This window comes from Hydra vulgaris, chromosome 12, assembly GCF_038396675.1.
Source record: "Hydra vulgaris chromosome 12, alternate assembly HydraT2T_AEP".
Taxonomy (NCBI): Eukaryota; Metazoa; Cnidaria; class Hydrozoa; order Anthoathecata; family Hydridae; genus Hydra; species Hydra vulgaris.
This window is the reverse complement of record NC_088931.1, coordinates 48,481,181-48,503,473: the sequence shown is the minus strand read 5'-3', so window position 1 is coordinate 48,503,473 and position 22,293 is coordinate 48,481,181. Positions and strand designations below refer to the sequence as shown.

Sequence of the window (22,293 nt, the reverse complement as noted above, 5' to 3'; positions counted from 1 at the left end):
TAAAAGCTCAAGTTAATAAAAACCTAAGGTCTATAATATCTAAGAACTACAATATCTTAAATAGGTTTTTTTCAGTATGGGGTTGTATTGAGTTAGGGGCGCCGTAGAAATCTCGCCCAGGTCGCTGGTATTGCTAAAACCGGCACTGTATATATATATATATATATATATATATATATATATATATATATATATATATATATATATATATATATATATATATACCATTTTATAAGACATGAGTACTTTTAAATGTTCTACATATTTAAAAAAATCTGTTAGAAAAACGTTCGTATAAAGTTTGTTGTAATGTTTTCTATACAAAATTTCACAATTTAGTATATTTTAGGATATTCTGGATAAAGCGCTTGCTCATTTTTAACATTCTTAAAAAATAAAAGCGGATTGAAAGCATAATTTGAGCTCTATCATAAACAAGCCGAATTGTTTGTTTATAAGAGGAGAAAAACTGTGCGAAATATTTGTGTAAATTGTCTTTTTTATAAAAATTCAATGTAAAGTAATTGATTACAGGTTTAAAATAGGATAGATAGATTGAGAGGGAAGAAGAAAAGGCTGCGAGGGTAATTTCTTTAAGTTTTTTTTAATAAATTGAAAAACAAGTTTGTTTTTCAATTTATTTGTGTTTGTGACATTCCTTCATATATGTATCCATGAAAGTTGTATTTATATCTAAATTTGTAATATAAATACCTAATTTTAACAGAGGAAATGCTCTAAACGATTACAAATTAGGCTTATATAAAAGATTAAAATTAGGCTGAAAGAAATTTACATCTGGAAAACCACAGGTGTCGAAAATGGGTGTCTTGTTTTAAAATGAACATTATGAACACATATTGTTTGTATTTAGCAGAAAGACTAAACTTATATATTGTGTCTAGACTTATATACTAATTAATACATTATCAATAAAATTATATATAATGTCTTTAAAAATAATATTTTATGCATTTAAATTGTTCTAAAAACAATTGAAGAAGGCCTAAAATTTATCTTGCTCAAACCAGTCTCTTAATCTAATATCCTCTTGTATAAAAGTTGCAGAATAGAAAATGTTTCATGAGGTCCTTTTAGTTTTAACTTAAATACTGGTCTTATTAAATATTTTAGTTTCAGAACATCTACTTAAATACTATTGTTATTAAAATATTTTACACATTTTGTAGTTGAAGTTTAGAGTAATAAATAACGATATGATTTTAGAATGTTTTCACTCTTAACCTGACATAGATTTTCCACATCGGAAAATGAACAAATGGTTTTATTGTCGAGATATTTTTTGACTTTTTAAAACTCCGGTTATTGTATAAACATTTAAGTAGAAGAATCATATCAAAAAAAAGACCCAAACGTGCCAATCAGCTTATGGATGAATAAACTGACAGTCTGTTTAAATTTTTTCAGTAGAAATTTTCGCGTCACGGTAAGGGAGGAGGCGTGAACTTCCTGGTTAAATGCACTTCCGCGGTGCCCTGTGACAAGACCGTTAGGACTTGGGGCACCTAAAATTAAAAAATTAAAAAAAAAAAAAAAAAAAAGAACAGCTTTTTTAACAAATATAAATTTACTCTTTGATTCTTTTGATCTCTTGATCTATTGGTTTGTGAAGAGCAACAGAAACCATTAAATTGGTCCACAATCTAAGCATTTTATCAATATATAGAAATTGCTTTGGATTCTAGATCATTTTTTGCCATCCCATTTAAAACTGATTAAGCAATTGTTGCCTTTCAACTCTTCTTTCAACTTTCAATTCGTCAAAAAAAAAACTAATTTTAATTAAGGCAATTTGATTAGTTTTTTAAATCTAATATCCCTAAGAGGTTTACTTTTTTTATTTTTCATTGGCCCTTTTAATTTTAATTGATCTTGGAATTGTAGCCTGCATAGAATTTCAAATGTCATAAAAAATAGGATCAGTAATCAATATCGATTGTTCTTAAAATGTTCTAATATTTTCTTCAACAAACGTTCTTTCATAAGATATAGTTTATAGTCCCGATAATGAATTGACTTTTGACTGATCAAAAATTGTATAATAACTTCTGCATCATTAAAAGAAAATAAAAATTGACAAAAAAAAAAAAAAAAAAAAAAGTATTTTCCATAAGATTTCACATTATAAATAGATTTTTAAGTACTACAAAAACATTTTATTTGGGAAAAAAAAACTGATGATGTAAAAACTTTTATATTATAACGTAATAAAAGTAAACATTTTTTACTTTTTTGAAAAAATTTGTACATTTTTTGGGTTATTTTTAAATGCAATTTCGCATTCAAAAATAAACCAAAAAAGTGTTAATTTAATTAAAATCTAGTGTAGTTAACTAGACAAGGTAAATATATTTTGAAACACCAATGTATCAGTAAAACTGCAAAAAGTAAAAACATGCTACTACTTCAAAATTTCCTAAACTAAAGGAACTTTGAGTATACCATCAAAAGCATTTCAGATGAGTAATTGCTGCCATATCCATTCCTAATAACCTCAGTACATCCATGAGGTATGAACCTAAAAGTTTTATTAATTCAAACTTGTAGTAACTGTGACCAGGTAGTTTGAAGTTCATGATAAAATTCGTCAGCATATCTGAACTTACTATGCAAACATACTTTACAAGTAAGTCGTTTCCTTATATAAGATCTAGATCAGAAGATAGAGTTGACCGTTGTATTTCAGTTATTTCATTTGCATCTAAAAATGCTTTAACGAGTTTTGATGTGGTTTGGAATCATTGTCCTGTTAAAAGGTCCACCGTAGAGGCAAACTTTCATCTACATAAGGTATTACTTGATTCTCCGGACTGGAATTAAATATGTTTATGTTTATTATACCTTTAATGCAATAGATTCTTCCCAATTTTGTAAAATCCTGAAAATCAAAATCAAATAAATGAGTAACTGCAATTTCCATATTTTATGGTTCCTACGGCATATCAACCAAAGATTTTATTTTCTAAGGCGGATCATGTAAAGATCCCAACCTTAGATGTATTTCTTCTGTTGTAATGGATTTGTGAAATAAGGATGGTTGTGGAGAACTTCTATTTCTGGTGCTGCTGTTAGGTGATAAATAGTGTAGTTTTTAATTTTAAATAAACATGTAAATAAATCAAAAATCAAACATATAATTATATATCAATACAAATAAAAAAAACAGTTAAAACAAAAAGCCTAAGTAATTAATCAGAAAAAGAAAGTGATGAAGACGACAGCATTTTTATATGCTACGGGCCCAGATTATTAAAAATCCTATGAGATGACAAGTCAACTTCAAAGAACTTGGCTGAATTTAAATCACCGTTATAAAAAAGGGATCATATGGCCAATTATATTTACACGGCCGGATATCTTGCTTTTTGGAGCAAAAAGTTAGAAGGGTAACCTTTGGACTTTCTTAAACGTCTTTTAAAATTGTTTATTTAAATATTCATAATATGGTTAATAAATGTGCTGTAGTTTACTGTAAAACTGGATATAAAAAGAGAGAGAACCAAATTGATTTTATTCCTGATAAACATCCACTTTTTGGATTTCCAGTTAAATAATCCTTACTTGTTTAAACAGTGGGTAGTATTTATCAATCGAATGTTTGAGTTACCAATCAAAAGTTAAACCCCGAGTAAAAATTCAGCTACTTGTCCTGAATATTTTGAAGAGAACATTTAAAAATTGGCAAAAGAGTAACACTAGTTTGCGATTTAAATCTCGTTCCAATTATTTATTGCTTAACTGAAAAAATACCATCATCAGTATATTCAACTAAAACGAAAGGTAGAAAGCCACCGTCTGTCTGTCATCCATTAAATAATCAGACTGAATCGAGTATGTTAATAGAAAAAGATGAAATTCACTGTTTAAATGATTTAAATAATTTTAACCTGGAAGGGTATCAGCTCAAAATATATGATGAATAATAGATATTTTTTAAATTAGAAATTAATTAACGCTTAGATATTTTAGAAGTTCCGAAAACAATTATAGTTGGTGAACTTATGCATGTTTCATTATTCTCTAAATTATCTTATGTTCCATTGTCTTTATGGTTTCGAAATGTTAGCTGTGTATTGTAAAAAAAATTTGTATTGGAGAACTTTCCAGCCTATATAAGAAATAACCTACAAGAAAATAGTTTGTCAAACGATATAATAACTGAACTCAATAAAATAAAATACAAAAAATCAATTGATCAACCAAAGTTTTTATCAAATCTTTTAAGTTTTAAGTTGATAAATAAAAGTTGATAAATGGTGGACAATATGTAATAGTAAGCAAAAATACAACATAAATTTTTATATTGGAAATGCAGCTGTTTTGGGCGACATGAAACTTTATTTTTGAGGAATTTAGCCGAATGGATTGATGATCAACAATTATCTCAAGTTTCAAATTCTCAAAAAATTATATTAAGTAAACAAACATCAGAAGATTTAGATGCACAGCTTTGCTTATTGATGATTTAATTTAAGAAGGGTATCATTATTTTTAATATCACGAAGATTTAGCTAATAAAAAAGTTTTCTATTAACTGAATCTGGCGAGGTACAATGCCGTTTTTTAGAAAAACCTACTCGTGGAGGATTGATTTTACCAGTTATTGATCTTACACTGTTGCAAAAGAATTTGTAATATTAAATACTGCCATTTTGCTTATAAGAAACTTAACTGTATGTGATCAATGTACTGCAGAACGGGTACTTAGATTAAATGATTGTGCCACGTTATTCTTATACGATGATCATCTTATGGGATGATCTTATATGATGATCATCAAATTATTGGTCTAAAATTTGTAAATTGCGTTATTGCAAATATCTATTTTAATAATAAACAGAAACAATTTTCTGATGAAACTCAAAAGAACAGTGTAAAGGATTTTAAATGCAGACAAAGAAAAAGATTAAAGCTTTATTATTTGAAATAATCAACTAAGTTGAACTGAGTTGAAGTAATCAATACTAAATTATACAGCTGAATTGTTATAACTTTAATGTATATTCTTCACAGGAAGAATAAACATCAATAAACAAAATACCTAACAATACAGGTTGTTAGGTTTTTGTTTATCATTTTATATATCTTGAGTTGTTTTGAGAAATATATATATATACATATATATATATATATATATATATATATATATATATATATATATATATATATATATATATATATATATATATATATATATAAAATAATAAAGTTATTACAATTTTTTATTGATGCACAAAATACAATATAGTATTCTCTTATTTCATTAGTGTAAGTTGTTATTGAAATAAAATCGTCAGGTCAAGGAGAATGAAAAATGTATTTAACTTAATTATGCTTGTCATAGTTGCCAATGATCCTGAAGAGGAGAAAAATAAGGTTGGAGAAGTTTGTCAAGTGTGATACTCCAGTTTTTAACAGGGAAACCGAAGTTACCAGTTATTAGTATGTCAGCAAAGCTTACTGAACTTGTAGGTTCTCACTGCTGGATCCTGTTCATGGTAGCTAAGATTCCTGCTGGAGAGGTGTAAAAGTGGATCAAGGGCAATGTCAGTCAGATATTTGATATATTTTAAAGGTTTTTAAATCTGGTTGAATGTATTGATGTCTTCGCTGAAGAGAATATCCGCCTGAGCAAAATTTTTGTTAAAGGCCATAGGTCAGACATTAAACAGAAAATTATGCTGGTCACCATAAAGAATTGAAAAAAGAACTTGACAAAAAAGAGACTTTTTTGGACCTTAGGGAATAAAAAAACTTGAAAGGTATTTTTTGGTACACCCTAATATATATATATATATATATATATATATATATATATATATATATATATATATATATATATATATAAAGAATTATATATAAATATAAAGAATTATATATATATATTAGATATATATATCTTTATATTTATATATATATATATATATATATATATATATATATATATATATATATATTATATATATATATATATATACATATTTTATTATATAAAATTCATGAAAACATTTTAATACAATTTATGTTATCAATTTATGCATGAAAAATTTAAGTAAAGTGTACTTAGTGAATCAATACCCTTTAATTGTTGACTACTCAGCACTCTTTAATTTTTGACAATAAAAAAAATTTAACAACTTTTTAGCACGCGAAAGCTAATGTATTGTTATTTGATTGTAAAGGTAATTAAGGTTATTAATTTTAATTAGTATTGGCTATCATTGTTATCTTAATCTTAATATATATAAAGGGCAATGTGTGTTTGTGTGTGTGTTTGTTTGTTTGTTTGTTCTCTATAGAAATCCAAACCGCCGGACCGATCTCAATGAAATTTGGCATGGGGTAGTCCTCGAGGGGGAGAAGGTTCTTAGCTGGGTTTTGACCCCGTACCCTAATTTTTTGGGCCCATTTTTGTGTACAGATATCAGGTAAGCCAGTTTAAATATTGGCCCGGGGAACGCTGGGTAACTCCAGCTAGTCAAATTATAATGAGAAAACAATCCACCAAAAATTATTTTAGTGGATTTGCAGTGAACCTGTATAAGCATTTTTTTCACTGGAGTTTTGTTCATCGGTTACTAGTGGACCATTAGTGGCTGTCGCTATAATTGGCAAGCCGATAACTTTCCAACACGTTAATAGTGGCTAATAATTGACTAGCCGCTTTTGGCGGCTGCCACTAATGGTTCACTAAGTAACCGATGAGCAAAACTACAGTGATCCGTTTAAAATGCCTATATAGGTCCACTGAAATTCCGCTATAGAATGTTTGTGGATAAATATACAAATAAGTATCGAATACAGGTTTTCAAAATTATTCTTACTACTGCAACATCATTACTTTCCACCTTTTTAAAATGTTTATAATTTCTTCTGCTGTTTCGGCTGCTAAATAATGATCAGTTTCTGAGCCAATTTGGTTGTCGTTGAAGCGTTTTTAAATATCTTGTTTAAGTCGTTTCCTAAGCAATACTAGGTGATGATGCAATGCGAGGTGATATACTTATCTATTTTGATCGCCGTCATTTCCATTTTGTTGCTACTCAATAGATCTTTTTTGAATTGTTTTTCTTCTTTTTTTTTCTCGGTCATTTTTTTTTTGTTTTGTTTCATCACATTTTTTATATTCAATGAAATGCAGGCCTTACCCAGTGAAAAAGCGCACATGGGATACGTGTGGATTTTTTCCATATGTAACCCATGTGGGGATTAATTATTTTGTCCCATGTGGGTTTTATACGGTAAATCCCACATGGATTCCATATGGTAAATCTCATATGGGATACGCGTGGGTTTTTACCATATGTAACCCATATGGGGATTATTATTTTTTCCCATGTGGATTTCATATGGTAAATCCCACATGGGTTTTATGTGGTAAATCCTACATGGGATATAGGTGGAAAATACTACATATTATAGATCTTAAATGCCACATATTTTAATCCAAATGGTATAAAAGTAGTCAATACAAGACAAATGAAAGTCCGAATGCTTCTATGATAATTTTTAAAATTCTTTTAATTTAAAAATTACTTAAATAGTAATTTAAAATTAATCATCGAAGCTTTCAGAGAGGCTTAACTTAATCTGGTATTTGCTACTTTATCCCATTTGGTGCTCAAAATGTGCAGCATTTTTGATCTTTTACATGTGATGTTTTCCACCTATAACCTATGTGGGATTTACCTTAAACTATTATGACGAAATTTTATAAAATTAGAAAACGTGTTGCAAAATGAATTTATTTTCAAATAAGTGCTATTAATCAATACATCCAAAATGAATATTAAAAATATTATTTTTTTCTTTTGCGATTTACACGCCGTTTTTTGTCGATTGAATTAATTAAATCGCTTCGGCTTGCATAATACCAAGGTTTTTAGTATCTTCTAACTTTCTTCAAACATTTTCTAAAAAAAAAATATAAATACAAATATATATAAATAAATATATATATATATATATATATATATATATATATATATATATATATATATATATATATATATATATATATATATATATATATATATATATATATATATATGTATATATATATATATATATATAAATATAAGTATATATATATATACACATGTATATATATATATATATATATATATATATATATATATATATATATATATATATATATATATATATATGTATGTATATATATATATATATATATGTATATATATATAGAGAGAGAGAGAGAAAGAGAGAGAGAGAGAGAGAGAGAGAGAGAGAGAGAGAGAGAGAGAGAGAGAGAGAGAGAGAGAGAGAGAGAGAGAGAAATTTTAATAAGGAACCTTATTAGTCGAGCAATATTAATTATTAGCCAGGTTGAAGTCATTAATGACTACAATATTTCACAAATAATTATTTCCTAATTTATTACTTACAATGACTAACGTATTATGGGTAATTGAACACATATTATGCGTAATGAGCTTGAACCCATGAGGAGAATCCTGAAAAAAAGTGATCAATTAGGATAAGTAGTTAAACAAAAAAACAAAAATAAAAATGTAAAAACCTACTTTTTCAATGATGTAGACATTGGGTGCAGTAGCCACTGGATGCAAAAGTATCTTTACTTTTTCGTCACACACACGGCCTTCTATAATAACAGGCCTTGACATCGCGCGAAATGCCGTAAAAACTGAAGGCCAATTAAACTTTCACTTTTACTTATATTGATACATTTTTATATCAGGTAGGGTGTAATGGCAGTCTATGTTTTCTAATAATAATCTCTAGTAAAGACGGAAATATAAAAAGAAACCAAAACATTGTTAAAAGATAATCATATTTTTCGTATTTCAAATTTCATTAAGAATATTTATGTAATATTAAATAGTATCAATAACAACCAGAACCATAACAAAGTATATATATTAGAAAGATAACTGTATTTTCAATTTTTTTTTGCTAAAAATGGTAAAAATAAAAATCACCAACAATAAAAAACACCAACAAAAGTTGATTCAAGCAAAAAAAAGTTTTATCAATATATCTCAACAGGGTAAATATTTACAAATATTATCCAGAAGTTCTTTTTCATCAGTAGAAATATCTCTAAAACACATGTCACAAGTATGACCATTGATACCATCAACAGGAATGTCAAGTTGTAATATCAATTTAGTATGTTGAATATTAATTTTTTCAATTACAGATTTAGCATTTGTAAAGTAAGTACCTCCAGATCCCTGTCGAAGCTTAGAAGCTTTTTTAAGTGGATCTATTGAAAACCAACCTAATAAGACATACTTTGCTCCATTACTCAACAAAGTTTCTACGAGATCAATAAAGCCATAACATGAATGCGCTATTGCATTGCTAGTATCTAGCGTAAGCTGTTTTTCACGCTTACCTGTAGGTTTCATAAAATTTGATAGTTCAGCAATATCTCGTAGCAGTTGTAACTGTTGATCACCAACTGAGTGGATTTCTCCGCATAATTCATTTCTAAACCGAATGCCAGCACCAGGTGCTTTGACATTAACAACATTCGAAAAAAAAAAAGTTTTTCAATAAATACAGCAGTACCTTCAAATGTTTTATTTTTAATCTCTGGATGCGTTCTTAATGCAGCTACTGTTTCTTCACAAAAAACAGACAAACAAAACTTTACAGATTGTCTCTCTATTGGTTTTGGATAAACTGATTTAGCTGTAACTTTAGAGAGTTTAAAAAGACTATTACACTCAGTTTATATAAAGTTTCTAAATCACTCCACTTAGCCAAAGCCAGTTCTTTATTGTTCAAAAATTGAAGTTCGCCAGTCTTTTTTGTCAACCAATTGTTTTGTATAGATTTTAAGAGATGCACATAATCATACAATAAATATATATCTGATGTTATTAAATATGGTATACTATCAACTGTTTTAAACATTCCGAAAAATCTTTGATTTACACGGTTACCATCAGTAATTATTACCAGTGTCTTACTATTTTCAATATTATTTATCGTATCAACAATTTGTTGACATTGAGCAAACTAAAATTCAGAGGAAAGATTTGCAACAGGTTGAGCTCTACATATAAATTCTGGACCTCCAAAAAGACATTTAATCATAAATGATAAAATTGTTTAAGTTAACTTTTCAGGGTAGTTTACTGCTTGACCAAACAAAGCACCTCTTTGGTAAAGTAATGAAGCTTTGACATAGACCTCATCAATTAGTAGTATGGAAGTTCTTTTCAATGGATTTAAGCTCAATGGAATACTATTTATGAAACATAGGTCCTCCATTGAGCTTATTTTTGAAGTCAATCGTGTTAAAGTCCTTATACTTGGCAACTTGTAGTCAATACACAAACAATCATATAAACTTCGTCGTATAGAAAAATACTCATATGCTCTACATATAATATCTGAAGTATATAAAACTTCATAAACATTAACTTTTCTCATAGCATTAAGGTGCTCGAATAGAATATTTGACTGAAGCGAACTTTCTTAATTTTTTAAAAATCTAACTGCTTCAAATAAAGCCGATTTTGTTTTTATTAACTTTAATTTGTTTAAAGCTAAAGATGAAATATTACAAGTTGTGTCATTATGGTTAGCTACAAATGAATAATCATTGAAAATTACTAAAAGAAATAATGGAACACAAAGTTTGTACATTTTTGATTGTATGTGTAAACTTTTTTTATTAAGCTGGAAAACAATAACATCGTTATTATCACTTAACAAAGATTGAATATCGTCAAATATAAGTTCATCCTCTTTTAGAAAATCATTTAACTCATCTGGTAAAATGCTTCGAAAACAGCTTGAAGTTACAATTTTTCTAACTTTACTTGCTGGTGTGGCTAAACAACTAGGCGGAATATTTTTAAAAACAGATGGTGGGTTTAAAGGTCGTTGCTTTCCATATTTGCTTTCAAAAGGTGCTTCATTTGGCCAATGCAGTTGACATACTGCTGTATAGTCTGTAACAATATAACCAGTTCTTGGGATAGCTTCACTACATCTTTTTCTCTCCTCTAGATTCTTCGGGAATTTATAAATTGATACTTTTGTTGTAGTTGAGTATTGATATTTTTGTTGTAGTTGTAATTGATATTGTAGTTGTAGTTGTATAAATTGATATTTTTGTTGTAGTTGAGATAGTTCGACTTGCAAAGAAATACACAGCATTTTAAAGGCATTTTTAAGGCATTTTAATTATTAAAAAAACTTATCCTTAGTTTGACAATATTATTACCTTACAACATTATCGTCTTGAAGTTGCACTATCTAATTTATAAACCAATCAAATTTTAAAGATTTATTAAAAAAACGCAAACACAAACTTTCGTCTAATGTTAAAAGATGAAAATGTAAACACAGTATTAGGAATTGGCCTTCAGTTTAACAACTTTGTTGCGCGATGTCAAGGCCTGTTATTATAGAAAGCCGCGGTCACACATAATATAATATTCTGAAACTAATAAACAAACATCTAAATTTCTATAAGTAAATTTGTTCTTTGATCATTGCCTTCATATCCTATCTTATTTTCATATCATAATCTATTATGGTATTATTTATACAACATATCACAACAATATTATTAAATTTGTGATGTTCAAATATCATATGAACATTCTCTAACATGTTCATATGATATCAAATATAGTTCTTGAGTATATTATCTGCAAACAATTGACTGATGCAAGTTCAAATGTTGTCAAAAACCAAGCATGCATGCATGAGACACTGCAGTGTCCCACAAAGAAATGCTGGTTTGAAAGTCAAATTTTCTTTATTAAAAAAAAATATTAAAATAGGGGGGAGATAGGGAGGTTTCTGACCAAAATAATGTCAATTAAAAAATTGAATTAAAAAAAAAAGTAAAATATTTTATTTTAAAAAAAAGTAAAACAATTTATGCTTGCTATGAGCAGGTTTTAGAGGTATTTACACCAACAATGTGGTCTAAAAACTTCTTGCTTTTGTTGCTTAAAACTGTAGAGGATCATAGGAAAAAAATTTAAATTCAGAAATTAGCTTGCTTATCTGAAAGAACAATTTATGTTTTTTTTTTTTTTACTTTTAGTACTGTTGAGAATAAATGTATAATTGAACCAGAAAAAAATTGATGGTATATGCATTTTTTATATTATATTAACAATTCAGATATACCATCATAATATGATAACAAAAACTGACATCATTTTCAATGGGAGATGGCAAAATATTGACTGAGTTTGATAAAGGGTGAAGGTGTTCAATAAACCGGGTCATCATCTGACATCATTATGCATAGATGACCCTATGATTTAGGTAAAATAAGTAATCAATTTGCCATATTTCTCTTTAGAAAGTGTAAGAAAAAAGCATTGTTATGCTGAGAACCTACCTATTGAGCAAGCTTTGACCACCTATTTTATAAATTTGAGAGACAGAAGTGGAAGTGCGAATCGCAAAAGAACTAATAACAATGCTCTAAATTGATTTTAACTTTGTAGACTAACATTAATATAGTATTTAAAAATAATAAATGAAGTTTACATGATTTTTATAATTTGTATTTATTTCCATTAATTATCAGTTATCAGTCTCTATTTAATAAAATGAATTAAAAAACTATTTATTTATAGTATAATAATAATACATAAATACTAGTTTTTTAATGCTATTATCATCACAATGTTAATGGTATTCGTTTTAAAGTGAAATTTTGTATCAATTTTATTGTTTTAATGTTATATATATATATATACATATATATATATATATATATATATATATAATATATATATATATATATATATATATATATATATATATATATATATACATATGTATATATATATATATATATATATATATATATATATATATATATATATATTCTTTTTACTTTATTTACAACACCATTTGATATACAACAAACCTTTACAAAGCTTACAATAATTCAGTTAAAATTCAATCTGAGTTATTGAAATGTAATAAATTTAACATCAATAGAAAAGTAAAGCTGTCATCATTTAAAATGTAAGGGTGTTGTCAAAATATGTTGAAAGTAAAATTTAGTTACTAATAAAATCACATTCAACAATGATAAATATTCTTACTGTAGTAAGAATTAGTACTAGTTAACAAATTTGAACCAATAAATATAAGATAGTGAAAAAACAATGAACAAATAAGAACTTGAACTTGAACTAAATCTTGAATTTGAATTAATTGGTACTAATTTGTTCAAGCATAATCTTAAAAAATAAGTATTTATAAAAAATTATATGTATAACTAGTTATGCATATAGTTAACTATCAGGAGTTATATGTATAACTATATGCATTTTAAAGCATATTAATTTATTTAAACAATACTTTAGATCATATTACTTAGAAAACTGGACCCAGAGGCTTTATTCTCAATAGCACTTTAATCTGGTACTCCAGATTAAAAATTGAAAAGTTTCTGTAAATATCCTGTTTTTGTTCCTCAATGTAGTTCGTAAGTCCCTTAAGTCTTAAGGACCTTATTATATCTAAAGTTAAAAGTTTTGGAGCATAAAAAAAGTTACAGAAACCCATCTCCATCCTATTTTTTTCTTTTTTTAATAAAGAAAATTGGGAAACCTTTGACTTTCAAACCTGCATTTCTTTGTGGGACACTGTAGTGTCCCATGCATGCAAGAATGGTTTTTGACAACATTTCAACTTGCATCAGTTAATTGTTTGCAAATAATTTACTCAAAATCATCCTAATAATACGTCTATTTGCACAAATTTTAATCTTATTTTTATAAAGAAAGATAAACATTATTCGTGGTACTTACATACTTGCTTGCCATTCTCTATATTAATATAAAATATTTTCACATAATATAAACGTAACGCAATGCAATGTCGATTTAAAAATTTTTTTAATTTAAAAAAAAAATTTTTTTTTTTAGTTTCCAGCTTTCAAATTAATTCCCATGCATATCCCACAGGAAACCCACGTGGGATTTCCCACGTGTGTAAAAACCAAATGGTTCCCACATGTAACCCATGTGGGATTACCCACAATTTAGTTGTTGTTACTCATATATATTAATTTATTTGAGGTTTTCTTTAGTAATAATGTTGATTTTTTAAACAAATGTGACCAATGCTTTTTATAAAATTATATCAAAATTAAATCGTAGTGAAAATTTAAAAAAAGATTTCAAGTAAAATATGTTCTTTCATATTCTTTAAACTCGAGTTCATGAATTCAAGAAATCTTTATTGAAAAAGATTTATTTTCAATATTTCCATGAATTTAAGGTGGTAGACCCCCAGACGGCACATCTGGTTTTAATCTCGGAATTAATACCCGTATAAACACGTGTTTGTTACGATCCAGGCGTAAACCAAAAACACGTGGATTTCACGGGAAGTTTAACTGGAGTTTTACACGTGTTTTCTAAGGTTTCAAACACGAGTTTTTTTATGTTTTAAATACGTGTTTTTGAGGTTTTAAACTCGTGTTTTATGAGGTTTTAAATTCGTGTTTTCTATAGTTTAAAACGGATTTATGGCATTAAATTAAGTTTCCAAACGGAAACTTTATTTAATGCCATAAGTTAGTTCAGGCAAAAGTTTGGAAAACTTATGCCTGAACTAACAGCTGCTCAGCACGGTTTAATGATAAACCAAAAATACGTAGGTTTTGTTAGACACGTTTATAGCTTTAAACATGTAAACCTTTTTTTATATATACTACATTATATTTACGACAATTTTGTTGTTTTATTTTTGTTTTTCAAGGTAAATTATTTTAAAATAATACTACGAAGAAAAAATAAACGAAGAAATAAAAAACCAAATCATTAAAAATAAGCTAATAAAAGACGCTTGGCACATGGTTACCATACATAATAGTTAATTTCGATTGATCGCCTCTTCCGTCATTATAAAATCTAAAATCGTATAACAATACGCTTTCGCATTTTTACAAACAATTCCAGTAGCATCGAATGCTCTTTTTAATTTTTCTTCAAAGTCGGGTCTCGAACTTTACTAATTCCTCAATTGAGGTAACCTGTTCAAAATTAATTTCATTCACATCTTTATCTAAAAACTATTGCAGTAGCCCAAATTTCTTGATGATTCGATGGAAGAGTAAAATTGCTTTTTTCCTTACTAAGCACACTTGTTTGTGTCTGTACATTTAGACGGAATCGACCCTTCATTCTTCTTTTTAAATTGTTTTTTAGAGCCACCTACTTCAACCTAAATAAGAGACGCCCTTTGAGAATTTATGAAACCCATTAAGAAACATAATTCATCAAATATACTATTGTACTTTTTAAATATTATAAACTTTTAAATTAAATGCAAATAAGTTATTACTTTGGAAAGATCCAGAAGCCCGAGTATTCACAAGTATTTTCATTAGCATTTGTTCCAGGATGTAAATCCTTTCTTAATTGATTTTTGCTTATAAATATAGAAATCTTTAAAGGTTGATTCGAAACCATCTCATTTAGGTTTTGTTGCTTGTTAAAGTGCAAATATCCTGTTTTAAGATAAATTAGACTAATATACACTCAAATATAGGTAATAAATATAAATATAAGTTATACATAATATTTAAAAAAACCAAATGCACACATGCCCCCTGTTCATTAATAGTCACCTACCTTAATCAACATTAATGTTATTATCTTTATTAAGTTTCTGAAGTCTTCTATAAATATATTGTCTTCATCTAGATTATGTGATAACGGTAAAACTCCTAAAAGATAAAATTTGCAAAAACAAAATTTACCAGAAATATTAGTGTCATTTTAAATCTCTATATACACTCAAACAAAACAAAAAAAGTTCAATATGTGCTAATGCATATCACTAGCCATAGTCTGCTTGATAATAGACCCTTACCTTTATCAGCAAAAAAATATATCATTTCTGCAATTAGATAGACTATGTAAGAAATTTTCTTGCTGGCTTCAGCTCATGCCATATTTTTAATACTGCTGATTCATTTTTGTATCTTCTCAAACAATTAAAAATTAAATTAACATTTACATAATAATTTTCAAATATAAACAATTGATTTACAGATAAGTAAATTTACTTACGGACAGTATTTTGCAACAAAGTATTACTAGATTTTAGTGTCAATATTGGTAGAGAAAGTTTATTGAAGCATAGGTAGTAAATTGGTGCAGCCACGCAGCTCGAAGACAAATTTAAACATACAGGAAATAAATTCCAGCTAAGGCTAATCAATATTTTTTCATATATTCTTTCTACTATGCTGAACTTGTTCTTTTCATTTTTGTTAAATAATTATTATTAAAAGGATATCCTATAGCATTTAGTACACACACATTTATATAGGAACAACACTAGTATTTTTCAAATATATAACAATAATAACAATACTAATAATAATAACAATAATACTGTTAACACAAAAAATGTATTATATATATATATATATATATATATATATATATATATATATATATATATATATATATATATATATATATATATATATATATATATTCATCGCAAAAATACATACAGATACAAATACACACAAATATACATACTCCGAAACAAACACACATATGTGTGTATATGTGTATATATTACATATACATAACATATACATTTATTTACAAGTGTATGTATGTATGTATGTATGTATGTATGTATGTATGTATGTATGTATATATATATATATATATATTTTCTTTTTATACATACATACATAATATATAGACTTATACATGCACACATATATACATATGAATACATAAATAAACACATACATATTTTATATATGTATTATACATACATATATAAAATATACATTGTATAAATTATATAGATACACAAGTGTGTATGTATATAGATACACGTGTGTGTATATATATGTATATATATATACACACATATATACACACACTTGTATATTTATATATGTGTGTGTGTTTGTGTGTGTGTTTATATATATATATATATATATATATATATATATATATATATATATATATATACATATATATATATATATATGTTCATATAAATACACATATATATATATATATATATATATTTATATATGTGCATATAGATATATATATATATTTATGTTTATATGTATATATATAAATATATTTAAATATATATATATATATATATATATATATATATATATATATATATATATATATATATATATATATATATATATATATATATATACATGCTAGTACTTAACAAAAACTGAATTTATTCAACATATAATTTTCTCGACAAATGTTTTCCTGAATGTTCTTGATTCACACTCTAAAATCTTCCGAATAATAAAAATGCAATAAATTTAAAAAATCGCGTGCTTTTAGTAATGGTTTCACATTCGTTGCGAAAACTTTTTATAATTTAATACTCCATTTTTGTAACTGAAAAACCATCACTAAAAACTTATTATCCAAACTGGTTTTTTGGTATAATATTGTAGTTAATTTCACGGAATCAAAACCCTATTCTTGACACGTGTTATTCTTGGTGTTTTCGGGAGTTTTAAACACGCAACAGAAACCACGCGTAACTTTTAAACGAGTTGTGCCGACTGGGCCTCTAATAAAAAAATATCCTTTAAAAATTACATTTTAGAAATTATTTTTATATAAGTTGATTAAAATTTACATTTTAATGACAATTTTTTTTTTCTTTTTGACTATTAAATGGCTTAAGAAATTTGTTCCCGAAAACCCCAAAATAGGGTTATTTTGTTGCGATGAATATCTCAAAAACTAGGTATGGTATCAACTTGAAATTTTTCAGACTTGCTTTTAATATAATGATAAAAATCCTGTACCAAAACAAAAGAAAAACATTAAACAGCTTTTTTAAAATAAAAAAAACACTTCGATAACAAAAAAGGGGCGTATTTGAACTTTAATATCTTTTTATCGAGTTATCATAATGCAATCAATCAATCAATCAATATATTCTGAATTACATGATTTTACAATTCAAGGATGTTTACAAATAGCATAATTACTAATGATGCGTAAACACCTAATAATAATGAACATAATAATAAAGAACATAAGAATAAAATAATAACAACTCTAAAAATCATAACGTTAACAATAATAATAACATTAATAATAACTATAGTAATAAAAATGGTATTAATAACAATAAAAATAATGGTATTAATAAAAATAATAATATTAATAAAAATAAAGTTAATAATAATAATAACAATGGTATATTTAAATATGTCTATACTTATCTACATACGCACATACATAAATACGGAAATATTTCGTTTGGAAATTGGAATGCTTCACAGAAAAACCCATGTTTTTGTCGGGTTTTATCTCACATGCCGATAAATTTTTAAAAGAATGTCAAACATTTCGCAGCGTATAAACTTAAATTGAAATGGGAGTTAAATAAAATGGCAAATCGACTATAGCAACTGTAGCAAAAATTAATTTGTCATACTTTGAAACAACTCTATACATACCCCCGATAATTTTTTATATATTGAGCCTATTTACGTGCAGTCTTTATTAACAAGGAGGTCTTACGTAGTGACTAAAAGTCATCAAGCGAGAACCTGTAGCAAAAAAAAAATTGTGTAGCACAGACATACATTCTGTAAAATATCCACTCTCCGTTAATAAAACTTTTTTTAATAAAGTGGGTAGCAAACATTAAATGAAAAGGTTTATAATTATAAAGACTAAATTAAATAGCGCCGTCTATTGGTTTTTTATTTAGCCTATTATAAAAATGGTGGAATTTATTTATGTTTATGAAAAATGGTGAAATGTGTTTATTGCTGTTCTACGAGTTATTTATCATTGAAGAAGTCAAACGATTTAAAAACGTTTAAAAAATATTATAGATTTCCCAGAGACAAAGAAAAGAAAACACGTTGGATAGAACGTTTACCTAATAGGAGTTTTAAAACGTCAACACTTTATTATATGATCTGATTGACATCAAAACTTCAAAAAAGTTAAGCTAAAATGCACAATTTTCCTCTCAGATAGATTTTTAGTTTATTCTAAAATTGCAAGGAGTCTTCTACTACTTTTTTTTAATTTGGAAATTTCTACTAGGAAATTACTATTATTATTCTCTGTGACAAGGTTTATGTTACAAAAATGTTATTGTATCAGGAAGTTGCTGTTTTTGGAAAACCAATGATATAAATTCTTTTTCAAGAATGATTATAATATAGATATAAATCAATGTAATAAACATCTTTCCATGTTATTGACGCATTTCTGATCAAGATGGAAAGACTAGTATTTAAAAAATCTGCACGAATATCATAAATCTTCCAAAGTTAAAGGCTCAGCTCTAATTTAAAATTACAATACAGTTTCATTAGACAATTCCCATAGGAATTGTCTAATAAAACTGTATCAAAGGAACTTTCTACTACTTTTTTTTTTAACTTCTACTGGGAGCTATTGTTCCCTTCAACAAGGTGCATGTTACAAAAATGCTATTGTATCAGGAAGTTGCTGTTTTGGGAAAATTGATATAAATTCTTTTTCGAAAAGTATTTTAGATGTTATGATAGCTTGTAATACAAGTTATATGTTTGATGGTCCTAAATTTCTTTTGAAAATGTTGTGAAAACCTGTAAACATATAAATTTCTAATTTTTATGTGATCAAATTCGTTTAACTTTAAAATTACTAAGAAAGTCAAATAGCAAAGCGAAGGCAATTAAATGTGATAAAAATCTGACTTTAACATTTAATGAAAAACCTTGGTTAACTACAGATAGAACTCTTTTGTTGTTTGACTTTTGTCCACATTATCAAAAGCATACAAAATAATGGGCTCAAAAAGCGAAACCTTTTTTTCTGATAATACTTACAATGTTCTTCTTAATCAACCTAAAACTTCTACTATCTCAAGCGTTAACAAGACTGGTGATTTCATTAAACTTGCTTTCACATAATGGAAAACTTTTAATCTAAAAAGTGTGGGCATATATTTTAGGTTCAATAATGATCAAAAAGCTTCCTCAGAGATAAATGATAAACAAAGAAAGTTTGTTTCCGATTTTGGCAATACAGCATTATGCATGAAAAAAAATCAGAAAATAGGCATAAAGTATCATCACATGTCACAAGGCATATTTTTTAAGTGTTCTTCGAAACCAAAGAAGTCTCTTGTTTATATTAACATGATTTTGAAATAATGATTTGTTTAACGAATATGAAATTTTGCCAGTATAATGTTTTATTTTTTAAAACTTTGGTCAATATCTAAAATCATTTGAAATAGGTGGATTAAAATGTCATTTTGAAAATAAATTTTGATTAAATAAAAAAATTGAATTGTCGTTTTCATTTTCAAATATCAACCTCCAATTTTTTTGCAAACCAAAACATTTTAACAACCACAAATATTTTGTTAATTTAAATATATAGATGAATTTATATGATAATGTTTTGTGTATTATTTGGCGTAAATACATTGACTGGCAATGGGAATACCAAGAACTAAATTTAAATACATCAACTGAGGATAAGGGTTCGTTTAGGGTTTTAGTCGTGATTAAAAGTCATAAAAAACAAGTAAACCATCATTTCGTTAAAAAATATTCAGTTTGACTAGATGGTTTTAACGTCGCGTAAATCAGGTAACGTTCTTTCGCTATAAACGGACAAAAGAAGAAAGCAGTGGTAGGAGACCTCATATATCACTACAAGCCACTGTATATCCAAGGCTGGCGCAAATGGTGTGTGATTCCCTCCCCCTCCTACTTTTGCTGTCCTACTGTACCTATTTTACTGTCGGCAGATATGAAAAGCGAGGACCTTTTTTTTTAAAAGTAAAAAGTATTTTTAATGTAGATGATACTGGGTTGTTAACTATAACAAATCCTTCAAAGATTATTTCGAATTGGTGACAATGTTGGCTTTTGTGAATGCTATTGGTAATACAGTTCCACCTGTGTTTATAGTTCCAAGAGTAAACTACAAAGATTTTATGATAAATGGAGCACCAACTGGAAGCTTAGGCTTGTGTAACAAAAGTGGTTGGATGACAAGTGAAAACTTTTTAGTTGCAATGAAGCACCTTGTTTTCCATGCTAAGCCATCTGTGGAGCATCCAGTGCTGTTATTATTGGACAACCATGAAAGCCACACTTCATTTGAAACAATAAGATTTGCAAAAGAAAACTCTTTGATTTTGTTAACATTTCCACTACACTGTAATCATAGATTGCAGCCTTTGGATGTTTCAGTGTTTGGGCCTTTTAAATCTTATTTTAGAATAGCTCAGAATGAATGGTTGGCTTCCAATCCAGGTAGTGTTATGAACATATATAATTTACCTCAGTTAGCATGTGCAGCGTATACTCTGTCATTCACAATAAAATATATTTTCAGTGGGTTTCATAATTGTGAGATTTATCCACTCAATAGACAAATATTTGGGGAAAGTGATTTCATATCTTCTAGTGTTAGTGACAGACCTCTTCCAGTAATTCAAAAAATAAATAATCAACATTTGTATAAAAAAAATAAACAAGTTTCTTCCAAATCATCTGTTAAAATAGTTAGTCTAGAAACCATACAGCCCTATCCTAAAGCACCTCCAAGAAAAGATACTAAAAAATGAAGACAGCAGGGTAAAAGTACTATATTAACTAAAACTCCAGAGAAGATAATAATTAAGAGGAAAAGTTTTGAAGCTGGTAGAAGTAACACAAAAAAACAAAAAAGGAAAATTGACCTCAAAGAAATGAAAGAAACAGAAGACTCTGATGCAGATTTTTTAATTGATTCATCTGTAAAAAATGTGCTTATCAACCAAGAACAACAAAATACTTGCAAAGTTTGAAAAAGCAACTGGAAAAGTTTCATTGGGCCTGCTTGGATTCAGTGTTTTACTTGTCAATGGTGGATATGTGGTAATTGTAATAATAACAGCAAAAAACGTTATTATGAATGCAAATTATGCGAAGTTAATTGTTAATATCTTTTACACTTTCTTAGATATATTAAAATTTTATTGCATGTTTTTTGCAATACAATTGCTCAACAAGCAATAATTGTTTTTTCTACTTTGTTTTAACATGAATAAAATGAATTTTTTTAAATATCTAATAAGTTGCTTTTTATTGAGTTTTTTTTTAAGTAAATTAAATACATAATACGGTTGATAATTAATTATGTCAGCAGAGGGATGCTGCTTTACTTTGTTTTACTAAAAAAAATTATCAATCTACTTTTTTAAATGAAATTTATTGTGAGTAATTTTAGTTTTTTAAATAAATATATT

General features: G+C 27.0%; 1 protein-coding gene and 2 long non-coding RNA genes across 8 annotated transcripts in view; 1 reads left to right on the top strand and 2 right to left on the bottom strand.

The window, feature by feature from the left end:
• The first annotated feature begins 463 nt into the window (after positions 1 to 463).
• The window catches only part of LOC100207690 (mitochondrial ornithine transporter 1), a 38,835-nt gene continuing 17,005 nt past the window's right edge, over positions 464 to 22,293 (top strand). Inside the window, exon 1 of the mRNA XM_065813537.1 lies at positions 464 to 584. The gene's annotated coding sequence lies outside the window, so the exon portion shown is untranslated. The remainder of the gene's footprint in view (positions 585 to 22,293) is intronic.
• On the bottom strand, positions 7,751 to 8,849 carry LOC136088791 (uncharacterized). Its single transcript, XR_010642490.1, has 2 exons — positions 8,430 to 8,849; positions 7,751 to 7,934 (listed from the first exon to the last, which is right to left on the bottom strand). It is a non-coding gene; the product is annotated as an uncharacterized LOC136088791 (long non-coding RNA).
• On the bottom strand, positions 14,742 to 16,394 carry LOC136088790 (uncharacterized). Of its 6 annotated transcripts, none has more exons than XR_010642488.1 (4): positions 16,086 to 16,391; positions 15,886 to 15,997; positions 15,355 to 15,739; positions 14,742 to 15,234 (listed from the first exon to the last, which is right to left on the bottom strand). It is a non-coding gene; the product is annotated as an uncharacterized LOC136088790 (long non-coding RNA). The 6 variants fall into 6 exon arrangements; XR_010642489.1 differs by having other exon boundaries at positions 15,355 to 15,520; positions 15,645 to 15,739; positions 15,886 to 16,384; XR_010642486.1 differs by having other exon boundaries at positions 15,355 to 15,997; positions 16,086 to 16,393.